This window comes from Ciconia boyciana, chromosome 8 (genome assembly GCF_034638445.1).
Source record: "Ciconia boyciana chromosome 8, ASM3463844v1, whole genome shotgun sequence".
Lineage (NCBI taxonomy): Eukaryota > Metazoa > Chordata > Aves > Ciconiiformes > Ciconiidae > Ciconia > Ciconia boyciana.
In genome coordinates this window covers 35,277,808-35,290,795 of record NC_132941.1, presented here as the reverse complement: position 1 = coordinate 35,290,795, position 12,988 = coordinate 35,277,808, and the positions used below count along the sequence as shown (strand labels likewise).

The 12,988-nt window shown below is 39.0% G+C and overlaps 1 protein-coding gene across 7 annotated transcripts in view; it reads left to right on the top strand.

Moving 5' to 3' along the window:
- GRID1 (glutamate ionotropic receptor delta type subunit 1) overlaps positions 1-12,988 on the top strand; it is a 558,755-nt gene that overhangs the window by 177,081 nt on the left and 368,686 nt on the right. The gene's annotated exons all lie outside the window — the stretch shown is intronic.

The window sequence follows — 12,988 nt, the reverse complement described above, 5'->3', positions numbered from 1 at the left end:
GTCTAAAAACATACTAGCAAGTACTTTATTGACTTTGCATTTGATGTCCAAGGTTTTACAGGTCTTCTGGGAAAAAAATAGTTTGGTAAACTTAAGTCTTTGAATTTAGAAGACAGTGGTTTACAGAATTGGTAGTGACCCTAATCCCACACTTGGGGGATAACAGACTTGGGGTTAGTCTGCCTAACTTGATCTAAGCATGGGACAAACCTGCTGGGCATGTTCTTGTGGTGTTTTCTTTGAATGAGGTACTTGATACAGAATCTGCCTGTTGGTTGTAACTGCTGATATGTAGTGGCCTATAAATCTAAAACCTCTTTGCCTTGTTAAGAGTCATAGTTGGCTGCAGACCAGTGATCAAATCCCTGCACGGGCAAGGAGTACAGGCTGCTAGCGAAGAAAGAAGATGCTGCTGTCTGTAGCTGTGCAAGCCTAACAGAGTGGCTAAAGAGAGCTTGGAGATGCAGCTGATGAATATAAAGACAAAGTAAGCCTGGTTCTTCTAGGGCAATTTTGCAGCAGGGAATATGATAGGAATGATAAGCAGGGAAAGCAACTTCTCTTTTAAGAAAACTGGTTGGGGAACTGAACCTTTTTAGACCATCATTGGCAGCTCAGATACTTAGAGCGCTGTGGGAAATTTGATTTGGCTTCATTAAAAGTTCCTGGTGGCAAGGGAAAAGGTTGAAACAGCTTCTTTTCCAAGCTGTCATAGAGAAAATCCCTGAAGATTGCCGCCTTGAATGGAATCATCTGATCAGGCTGGTGCAAAGAGGGGAGAGTGCCATAAATGTACTCCTTGTTTTTGTGAGAATGATGTGAATTGAGATTCCTTTTTGGTGAATCAGTTATTTAACTCCAACTCCAGCTCCAGCATGGTCTGGCAGAGCAAATGACATAAGATAGTGTCTATCACAGATGTATTAGTTGTGCCTTATCACCAACAGTGGGCAAATTTGGGAATGTTTTCAGGACTTAATCAGAAGGTCTCTGAAAACATGTCAGCTCCCACATAGTGAGTTTCTTTGCCTCTAGGTGCGAACAGCAAAGGTTCCAGTGTTACTGTGTGCTGGGCAGCAGTGTAAAATGAACTACCATGTGGGATGCAGCACTAAGGACAGGGAAGCTGTAAAAAGTGCAATTATCTGTCAGGTAGCCACAGGTGCCAGCCTGGCTCATGTGGCACTCGCTGCCAGGCTCTGTATCTTCTCTTTCTAGTTTATAGGTGCTAACCTGGCAAGCACTACATTGCACAATGGTGGGGGATGGGTGCGTATTTGTTTAGATCCCCAAAGTGACCTAAAGCTCTGTCCAAAATGAAAAGCTAAGTAATAGTGCACTGGTCATAGCAAATCCCAGCAGCTGTTAGACAGTTAGCAATAGCTAAAGCTATGGCTAAGTGGTGTCATTTCATTGAGAGAGGCTGTGTTGGCCAGTATGTAAGGATTAATTTCCTCTACATGTTTTGAAAAGAATCCTGGGGTCCTTAATTTCTCTTTAAAAGACACTAGAGATAAGCAAAAGAGACCTTGTTTTAAGTACTTACCTGAAAGCCAGTACTTCTATCAGCACAGCAGAAGCTGTGCAACTTCCCCATGCTGTGTAGCGCACCAGCAGGAGTACTTTAAGTGCAGGTTTTTGCGAGGATTTCCACATATGATTCCCTTCTAGTTCAGCCAGACTGCTGACACCTCTGAGCTGATGTTGTTGATGAAGTGCTTAATACATTCTGTATCTGCACTGCTGGTGCTGCTGGATTCCTAATCTTGAAGAAGTGTGGGTAAAAGGAAACTGGCTTGAAAGACGCTTTTTCTCTGACAAACTTCTTTGTAGCGTACATACAGGTTTTTTTGAATAACAGTACTTGCAGGCTTCACTTACAGTTCATTCTGCCAATTCAGTGCTCAGAATATGATACTGAAAAGGATGTTCAGTCTGCATTAGCAACAGCAAAACTGCCAAAATCTTTATATAAGAGAAACGACAGCGTACTGTGGTGTTTTACACCCTGTTGTTTTTGCAAAAGGAAAACTTAAGGCAGAGATGTTACGTGTGTTCAGAATAAAAAGGCTTGAATACTTGCTGAATGACCAGATTGTGCTTTTGGGAAATGCCATATCTGATGGGTGTGTATGCATGTGCACGCATGTGCTTGTTAGGTATTTGCTTAGGGGTTTTAAGAAGGCTGTGGTTTTGGGGGAGGGGGTTGAGGTATCTGAATTGGTAAAGTTGCATTGCTTTGAATGGAGACGTCTAGTTTTATATTAAAGATACTTTGCTAGAAACTTTGCATGGGCCTGATAATGGCTGGGTTACTTCTGAAATCAAAGACTGAAAACAATTGGGCAGAGTGCTTTTGAATGACACATCATTAAGAAACTATTATTAATGTCTACTATTTGCTCAGGCCCTTCAAGGTGAAAAACTTCTCACTATTAACTCTTCCCAATGTGTCATTAAAACTCCTTGGACTCTAGTTAAACAGGCAGTATTTGAAGAATATGGCTTGTGATTCAGTTATTACTGATTACTTTATCAATTTTTAGTGGTTTTGTGTGTAAGTGTGTTACTCCAAGTAGATAATTTGCAGCTTAAAGAGACCCTGAAGCCTTGGGTCAGTGTTAATATTGAAAATAATTTTTCTTCAGACAGCAATAGGTTTCAGACCCTGATTTTAGGTGTAAATACTGGAAGGAAGATGTATCACTGGAAGGTGATTTTTGTTCTCAAATATTAGAGGCTTATGTTCTGAAATTATGTGTTAGGATTCTGAAGCTCTGGTCCATTTAGGAGCTGTGCTTTTCATCTGGATCAATGTTTTCTGAAAAATAGTACCTAACTGCTTTTTCATTTTACAAGGAAAAAAATAATCTTTTAATGAAAATCCTCTTAGTAACAACTATATAGCAAATAACAGCTGATCATATTGAGCGCTGAACTCTGTCTACAAAAGAGAACTTGCAATTCAGCGGCAGTAACAACAGAGCTCCTTTACTTGAGTAAGAAAATGGAGCTTCCAGCCTACTAGTGCTCTTTGCCCTGCTCAGTGGGTACTTGTTATCTCAGTGGTGACTGAAATTTATGGTAAAGATAGCCTACTTTTCTTTATTGTGAGCCATACTGGTTGTGAGCTCTACCGTGCGCTTTGCTCGCTTTCATGCAGCAGAAGTCCAAGAATAAAATGGTACCCCAGTACGGCATGCTTGGCAGCTTGTAGTGGGCTTGAGAGAGTTCCTTAAAATACAGTCTAAACAGGAAACGGTTGTGTAAAGTGAGAAATAGCCTTAGTTGTCAAAAAGATTTAGGGAACCACCATCTTGCTAGTAACTACAGTCCTATGTCATATGTTGCAGAAACCTGCTAACTCAATTTGGAAGAGGAATTAGTGAATCTGCAGATTTTTGTGCCTCTTTTAAAGCTGTAAACAAATACATTCTGCTTTTGAGAAAAGAAGAAATGTGCTGGGGGGTTAGTCAAGCCAAGTTATTTTTGACTCTTACAGCAGAGGCCAGACTATGAGTTCAGTATAATTGTTACCTGTAGAGAAGGGTGATTTCCACATGTGCAAATGCTTTTTAATGTGATGTGAAGAAAATAGTTTCATTTTACTTGTTGATTCAAAGTTTTTAGACTTGTTGCTTTGTCATTACTCATACATTTTCAGCAGCCAGAGACTTCAGTTTTCAGCCCAGGGAAAAAGGAAATGGAGGAGTTGGGAGGACATGCACCAGCATAGTGACTCCTAAGTGACTCCAGTGACTCCTAAGTCAAATTTTAGACTCTGCTACCTTTCCGCTTTTGTAAAAAGCGGAGCCCAATTCCTTGCTCCATTCAGCCATACAGTATTTTTTCAGAAGAATTATCTAAAAAGAAAAGGTGAGGTGGGAATGGAGATTTTACTGAATTCTAGCGGATGTCAAAGACAAGTCCTTGGTACTTGATTCTCCGCTCTGGATAGCCCCTGGAAAGAAGCAGAGCGTAGGAAGGAGCTAGGTCTGGATGTGCAGGAAAAATAAAAAGGTGGCATCTAAAACTAGGAGGGTAGTTTTGACTTTCAAGATGAAATGATATGAGCTTTCTGGAGCAAGGAGAGCTGTGCTGCAGTGTTCTCAACTCCCTTCTGCAGCTCTGAAAGCATAGCAATGTAACAAGATAATTTTTAAGGCAATTTCACTAGTGGAGGCAAGAAGGAATTAAAGCCTCGATAAGGCTTCTAGCAGAAGCGGGGAACAAGGTAGAGATGAATTTTGGCAACTTTTCCACTGCTGCTCTTTCAGTAGTAGTGGTTACTTATGCTCAGCACCTCTCTTTGCTGGGAATGGCAAATGATTGCTTCTACATCTGGTGTCTCTGACAGATCTGGCCAGCTGGCAGGGAAATACCTCTTCATGGATTGAATGACCCTGTCCCCTTGGAGACTGAATGTGGATGCTGCATCCGCTGACCAAGGGAACAAGGGGCATTCTGTGACTCTCCTCTCAAGCTTACATTTCTCCTGGCTGGAGCAGTGGGAAGGCTCACCACACTATTGCACGCCACGGTTTTGCCAAAAGTGGTCTTGTAAAATCCTTTCTGTGAAGTCTAATGAGCTTGGGGTGTTGCAGAATGGGGGAATATAGGTAGTAAAAGGTCATGTCCCTGGGCCTTGACTGTGCTTATATCAAAGGATATACTTTTAAAGTTGTTGATAATCTGTCAGGAACCATGATGAGATGCAGAGTAAATCAGAATCTCTTTGATTTCTCCACCGGTAAGGTTATCTGTATGCATGCCAGTCTTGTTTTTCTGTTCTTAGCCTTGGGCTTTATACAGCTATTGATTCCCTCCCCCAGTTGTTACAACATTAATGCTTATTCAGGTAAAGATAGTTGTTATTTTCCCAACACAGCTGCACAATTCATTAAGAATGTGATGTGTTCCTGTGTGCTAGTAATGACTGCTTTAATTCCAGCAAACAGGATGCCTTACAAACAGCAGGTTAGATATTCACAGCTAGTTCTGTGGTCCATTACAGCAATTCCTTTTCTTCTTCACTACAGCTACCATTAGTATTCAAAAGCTGAAAACATGCTGGTGGAAAGCTACCTAAATATTTATGGACTATTGCTAGGGTCAGAGTAACAAGGGCAGCAAATGAAATCAAAGATTTACACCACAAAACAAACCGACTTATCAATCACTCTTTGCCAAGTTGCTCATGCTGTTTAAAGAAGAGATTTTCTAAGAAAATTTTTTTAAATGAGTTTCAGCATGAAATTTTGATCTGTAGTTTCATGTGAATATCTGCATTATTTCTTCCAATGAGATGAGCGGGTGGAGAAGACGTTGCACAACTGACAAAGCTGGCTGTTGTGTAGCTTGATTTCATAAGAACAGTACTCCACATCTTTTATCTGAATATATCAGTCTTTACCACACTTTAGGGTCATAAATACTCCTGTGTGAGGAAAGTAATGTGAGAGGAGAAACTGAGATGCAGCAGCCTCAGAAAATTCGTGTGCCAAGTCAGACTTAGGAATAGAAACCAGGAATTGGGCAGACTTTGCATTTAAACTTTGCAGTCAAACCTCAGGCCAGACTGGAAGCTAGCTGTGCTGAGCAGTAAGCAAGCTGAGATTGTTTTGTGATTTTTCTGGAGGGATATAAGAACCTGGATAGCTTGGCATCTGCATTACATGAGAAATGACACTCTTCTGTTTTGTGGAAGCATGACAGAACATACATTTTAAATGGAAATTGCCTTGCTTATTCAAATGAAAACCTCTGAGCACAGAAGCCCTGCTTTCATTATTTTGATTAGAAGCTAAGTATTTTGCAATAGCACGCAGGTAGGAAAAGAGCCAAATTGGAGGAGAAGAAAATATTTATTTTTTCCTTCAAAATACAACTTTTTTGCTGATTTGGGACATGTGAGTAAACTCATAAAACCAAAGTAAAACATGAATTTCTTTTTTGTTCTGAGATAAATTTAAGTGATTATCTAGTGAGGCCTCCATAAGGTGACAGCACAATGTGAGTAAATACATACTAGAGAAAATGAACTGAACTGTAAGTGGCTTTAAGCAGCATGCCAGCTTTTTTTTCTTTTTTTTTTTGGATTTTAGCTAGGGATTGCATAAAACAAAGCCCCAGGAACTGATTTAGCATTAATGCATTTTCTAGTTTTCTCTCAAAGTAGTATCAAGTATTTAAACAGAATAAGGTGGGGTATTTTATTTCATTAGAATAATGATAAATTTTAAAGAAAATTACACTTGTGTAAAAAGTGCATGCACATGTGTAGGATATCCTTTGGTTTGGTTGGAAAATTCTAAGGTAGATCAGAACCTGTAAGAACAAGCGTATAATCTTCCAGTTAAATATTGAAATAGCAATTATTTGCCCTAAGCAGTGCATTGTGTACCAATGTCAGTACAGTCGTGTTGTTTGGAATCAGCATTTGCATTTTGCAAATGAAACTGGTCTCTCTTGATGACTCACTAGAGCAGAGTTGTGTCAATAATCACCCAAAAGGGATTTTGGATACACTTGGAGAAGATACATGCTTGTTTCTACTAGTGGAGTACCTGAACATTAACATTTGCAGATATTTTGTTTGCTGGTAATTTGTGGTTCTTTTGCTTTCTAAGGAAGTAAGACCTCAATGAAGGTGAAAGAAAAAAGAAATCTAAGAAAGGCACAAAGGGATTTTGATTCTTATTATATAAGGCCAAAGGATTCAGAGAGAGGATCTGAAATTTATTGTCTCTAGATGAGGTTGCTGTTGTTTTGTGCTGTGTCCTGTCATCGTCCTGCCCCCTGCCCTGAGGAGTGTGAAGTATCTGCAATTTTACTGAAATCTGCAACAGCTTTAGGCTCAGCATTGCCCAAAATCACATCACTGATGAGGGCTCTAATTCAGAAAGTAACTTTGCATATTTTCCAGTATTGCTAACTGCACTGTGATTTAAAAATGTAATCATTTGCTTAGAATCACAGTAATTCAGAGCCTGGGTATATCAATTATGGTACATAAATTGGGCCACAAGATAAAAAAATTAATATCCTTAGAGATTCAATTTTTGCTGATTCTTAGCCTGAAAAGAATCTTGACCTGAAGAATAGTTCTATTGCCTAGTCATTAAAGAAAGCTCTGACATGTAGGTACTCCAGTCTCCTTATTCTGGCTCATTAATATTGGGTGGATGTTATGTATGCTGTATGGCCAGTGTGGAAATTCCAAGAACCTCACCAGCTTCAGAGCATCCCCCCTTATTTAGCATTCATAGCCATGCCTGTCTAAACATAGAGTCTTTCTTCTGTATTTTACTTAAACTGTATAATCTTTTCCCCAGTGAGAAGGAAGGCGCACACAGCCACAGATGCCCGAGTGAAATATTCCTCTTGCTACCCTGTAAAAAAATTCTGAAAAGTCCCTATCAATTAAGAATTTTAGATGAAGATATTTACCACTAAGGATCGTTAATAATAAATGTTCATGATATTTTTTTAATAAAGGTTGAACGTGTGATATGTGGTTTCCTCAATTTTTGAACCCTGTGCAATATCTAATTGAAAATGTCTTTGTTTCTCCCACCCAAGATGAAAGACATCTAACATTTCACTGCTATGTATTTTGGTTAGAGGAATTAGTTTATTTTCCTTGTGAAATAAATACTTCCTCCAGAGCTTGTCTTTCCCGCACTCTCCATTTACCAGCTATAGTACTGCATGTCTCTCTTAGCCAAGGAGATGCTGACAGCATCAGTGAAATGTTTAAGTGCAAAGAACAAGTTATACAGCAGCTTTAACTAGGTCTGAAGAATGGCTGCAGGGAGTCATACGCTGAATTACCTTGTGGCACTGACCACCCTGAGACATGTCAAGGCACGTTGCAGAAAGATAAGGTTTTATGCATTCAGGTAGTTCATACAGGATCCTAAATACAGAATCTTGGTTTAAAAAAATAATTTGGGGAAAAAAATGATTCCTGATGATGACAGGGGAGTTAGGTATCTTGTAGCTCTACAGTGCAGAATACTGATGATGAGTTGCAGTCTGTCTAGAAAGATGCACGTGGATGCAGAGTGGATTTTCCTTGCTTCATTTTTTAATACAAAGAATAAATGCACATTAGAATACAGTGCTTCATGTATTTTAAAATGTATGCATACACTCTGTTTGCCTATCTGGTTTCCATGGTGTGGGCTGTAGGATGAGCTGTACCTTTCACACTTCTGTCAGTCATCTTGGACAAACTCTTTTCATATGAAAGACTCCTGAGGATTTTTCCTGCTGTTGTACAGAGTTCCTAGGTCTCAGAGATCACTTTTGAAGTCAAAGAGGACTCTTCAACAGTGGATTCCCAGTACGTGGGTAGTGTGTTATATACACTTACACACTGATATTTGAATTAGCTGTTGTCAGAAGAGATACTTTCCTAAGATGTACATAACAAATCTTGCCTATGTGGAAGCTGTATCTACATATAATTCTTTTTTAAGCAGCTTTGTAAGAATTCTGGTTGGTTCCATGTATGATAAACTAAACACAATTTTGGTCCCATTCCCATCCTCAGGTTTCATTTATTGTGAAAACATGTCTGACTTCCCTGGGTTGGTAGATTTGAGGGGGAGAGAAAATGAAGATATATTGAATATCTTGATGTGATACTTGGAAGTACACAATCTTTTTCTGCCAGCACAATTTTGGTTTCCATATTGTGTCTATATTTTTCTTAGCTTCCCGATAGAGAGGTAGTCAGTCACCAGACAAAATGGTTTTACATGGAAATGCAATTCTTACAGGCTGTTGTCTACTAAGGGTAGTTTTAAGCAGTAGATAAACGAATTGTTGTCTGCTATTTGCACTGTGTAGGATAGCTCCCATCGTTTCCCAAGGTTGATGGGGGCTTTCCCATGGGGAACTGCAATGTGGATGAGGCCTCAGGGTATGGATTTTTTTCCCTGGAGTTGAAGGCAATGAAATGTGTGTAAGACTAGCCTAGCTAACCAAGCTATCTCACGTTTGCCAGCAAATGCAGCCTACTGATCAAGAAGACAACAGCAGAGATGGATGGCTTCCTGTCTGCCAACAGGGAGCCTGGCTGTAAGCGACATCTCCAATAACTCTTCAGGAGTTGCCCCTCAGTGGCATTTGGGAAGCTCAGCCCCACGAGGTGCACAGTTGCCCCAGTCTCTGCGCTACATTACTGCCGTGGTTGATTTCCATACCGGCTTATTGAAAGAGAACCAGCTAGAGGCATCATCTCCTGGGGATGTGATTTGCATTCTGTGTTTAATTAAAGCATGACAGTTTATGCCAGAGGATGTTAAAATGTGAAATGGAATGCTCTTTGCCAAATATTGGGATTTTATAGAGAGTTGGAAACTCATTAGTAGAGAATTTTATTCATAATAACTGTGCAGCCTGTTTTGCAGGGCCCACTGAGTTTGGCCTTGTTTTCTTTTGGGTTTCTCCCTCACTGAGTTGTTGTTTGAGCCTCACATAATATTGATGGAAATACTCTGCTCAGTGACAAAATTATTTGAGAAACAGGGCACTAAGCAAAATGTTTCTCTACTAAGGAGCTGCTTCAGGACTATTAATGAGATAGAGAAACCTCCTCCACACTGGGTCATAGGTTTCAATTTGATCATATCAGTCAAATTTTAACCACCTGATAAGCTTTTAGGTGGCTGTAAGAAATGTGGTAGGTATTTTATACTGCTTGTTAGTTTGTTTTTGTTTTTGTGTTTTTGTTTTTTTTTTTACAGGATACCTGCACAAACCTTGTGACCCTGACAACTTGATTGGTAGTCTCAGAAGAGAAGTCAAGTATTAAATAGGAGCAATCATGTGGATAACTGTGCATAAATACTTTGTACAGTGGGTCAACAATTAATAACAAGACACAAATATTTATCACCTCACTTTGTGAATTAGATCACATACTTATCACTTTGAAATCAGCTATTAGCAAATAAATTCACTCAAAGTATCTGTCAGTTTTGATTAAGCATGAAAAGTCATTATTTTTACAAATGCTTAAAAGGTCAGGCTACCTGGAATTTAAATGACCTGTTTTTTTTGTACAAAGATTTACTAGAAGTCTGATAGAATTTACCATTTTCTTAATTATGAGGTGAGGTCACCAAGATGGGGGTTACTTTGCCCTTTTTCTTGCTTGTGTTGTAAGAAATGGCTAACCACGCTTCAGCTGTGTACTGCAGAGCTTCTCTTTGGAGACAGGCTTGGTTGGTCAGTTGGCCCTGGCCATGAGTTATTAATGTGTAGATTCTGAGTTGTTAGAATTGTTCAAAATCCTATTCCTTCATCAAAAATTGAGCTGTAAACCGTGGTAAGAAGTGACATTTTCACGTGCATGAATTGAATCTCTTTAAAAGTCCTTTCTTGATGTTGTCAGATAACCTGCACAAAGTCAGAGAAGACAACAGAATTCACTCTTGAGGGTGAGGGAGCTGGCAATGGAGGTCAGAGATTGGGAAACTATTAGTGAAGTGTTTGTGTGATAGACTTCTCTCATGGTTACCCACAGACATCCAAAACATTACTTGATTTGCAAGGGTTTCGTTTTTTGCAGATAACCCTGGGTTGTGTGTGTAATTATGTTATATTGCTCTCTACTGCCTACCTAATGATGCTGAAGGGTTTACCTTGGAACCAGAGAATGGAAACAAGTCCCCACTCTGCGGACTGTTTGGATTAGACTAATTTATGCTAAAGTACATGCAGTCCTAGGGAAGACAGGAAATGCTGGAAGTTAGAGCAGCCTGGACCATATTAAGCTTCTGTTAGGTTTCAGATAATAAGCAGTGGATTCCACTGTGAGATTCATCATTGAGTTGTTGAACCAAGGAAGTCTGATAAGTTAACAATCCCTGGTATGTTTTATGATCTTGCTTTACTTTGTATGTATTAACAGTTTATAATTTTCAGTCTTTTTCACTTTAATGTTAAATTGTACCTATTTGATGAAGCTGGTTTTGCTGCACAAGGAATAAGGTGTCCTAAAGATGCCACTCAAGGTGACATTTTTCTGGAACGTTGGGAGAAGCTAGACTGGACCTGCTTAAGGAACAAAGGGGAAGGCCATGGAGGGAAAGGCTGCTGATGTTAACTTGTTCTCTTATACTTTTTCCATAGCTATCAATACAGAAGAATTGTACTTTTACAGTAAATAATGCATTTTGCGTGAATATTTTCAGTTCTGTCTGACATGTCTCCCTGACGTTCTGGTAGCACATCCATTCAGTGGATAAGTGTTGGCTATGGTGTTCATCTTCTGGAAGGAAGACAGTGGTTTTGTACTTCATGAGGATTTGTAACTCTGGGCTTCAGTAACTTTCTCCTATATGTGTAGCTTCTATTTGGAGATTGTGATTTCAGAAGGCCTTGGGAAATAATAGATACAGCAAAGGGCTAGGTTTTTCTTTATCACTCCTTGTAGTGAAGGGTCATTCCTTCCTCATCCTTTTAATTCATAGGCAGTCTCCTACCAAGTCTCAGCAGAACACTGGCAAGGCCCTTGCTCTGTGCTCTCTGGCTGTGCTGCTGCCTGGCAGTTTCCATTCTGCAGCCAGTGTGACTGCGGGAGTTTTCAAAACTGAAGCAGGGACTGCAAAATCATGTAGTAAAAAGCTAATTTCTAATGACTTATGTCATACAAAAGAGCCACAATAGCGTTTAATAGATGCTTTAACAGAAAGCTGAGAGGTCCCATCACAGAGAAGTTTATTCTACTCCTAAATAGAGATGATTCATGTTAAGTTTAACTTTGAATTGTTTATTTTTTGACCTAAGGCCTGAAACAAGGGGAGTTATGGTTTTACCTATCATAAGTAGTAAATATTCATGCTTTTAAGTGAATTTCAGATTGTACCAAGGTAATTTCCTTTGTAATTACCACCACCGACGTAGCTGATTTCTTGTTTCATTCCTATACTAGAATTGTCATGCAGTAGATTGTATACTGGACTGTGATTTCCTGTTGATGCTGAAATATTGTAATGTAATGGCCCACTATGCTCGTTCATGGACAACCAGAAATAAATAAATCAAAGGAAACAGTCTGTTAAAATGCAGTTTTGGCATAATTACTAACACTTTATATGAACTACTCTTTGTGCTATTCTTGTAATCAAAAGATATGAAAGATGTGGATTTTAATCGGTTTCTGTGGGAGAGGCTTATTAAAAAGATCTGCAGGGATTAAAGAAGCAGAGCAGAAGAGATTATAGTTGTGTTAGTGAAGCATCTTTTAAAAAAATTTCTTTGTATTTTTATTAAACATGTAGTGTAATCTATGGACACATGACGACAGAACAAACAGCATCCAGAGAATATCCTTTCCAGTGCTGTATACCTATGATAAGACCTTATTTTTTGTGTTGCATCTGGTTATAGTACATATTTCTATGTTGTATCACAGCCTGTTACGTAACCTAAAGCCCCAACAAGGAGAAAGGGGGTGGGGGACTGAGCTGAAGTGTCTGTAATCTAACAGAAATGTGACTGAAGGAATTCAGCAGCCCAAATATTTTTGTGTGTAACTGCAAATGGTCAGAAAACCAGGCAGATTTAGCAGCCTTTGCAGCTGCAGTACTAGAAATTTTCAATGATAGAGCAGAATTGCAAATGAGATATTTAGAAAATTGTTGTATGGGCTTTTTAATAGACAATACTCATAGCATGTATTCAACCAAATTTGAATATAGAAAATAAAATTAGATTCAGATTGCAGTCAGTATTTTTCTGAAATTACATTTTGAAACCATAGATTCTGTACTGCAGCTTTTTTTTCAGAATCAGTGGAATTTCTATAATAATATCTGTTGTTCTAAATTGCCTTTTTTAACTACTGTAGTCCTATACTTCTGGTTCATAATTTAAAATCTGGGTGCCATTTTTATTTATATGGTTAGGTAAGTATGTGTCAAATACTTCTCACACAAATAATTCTGGGGTCTGATCCTGTAGACGTGAACTG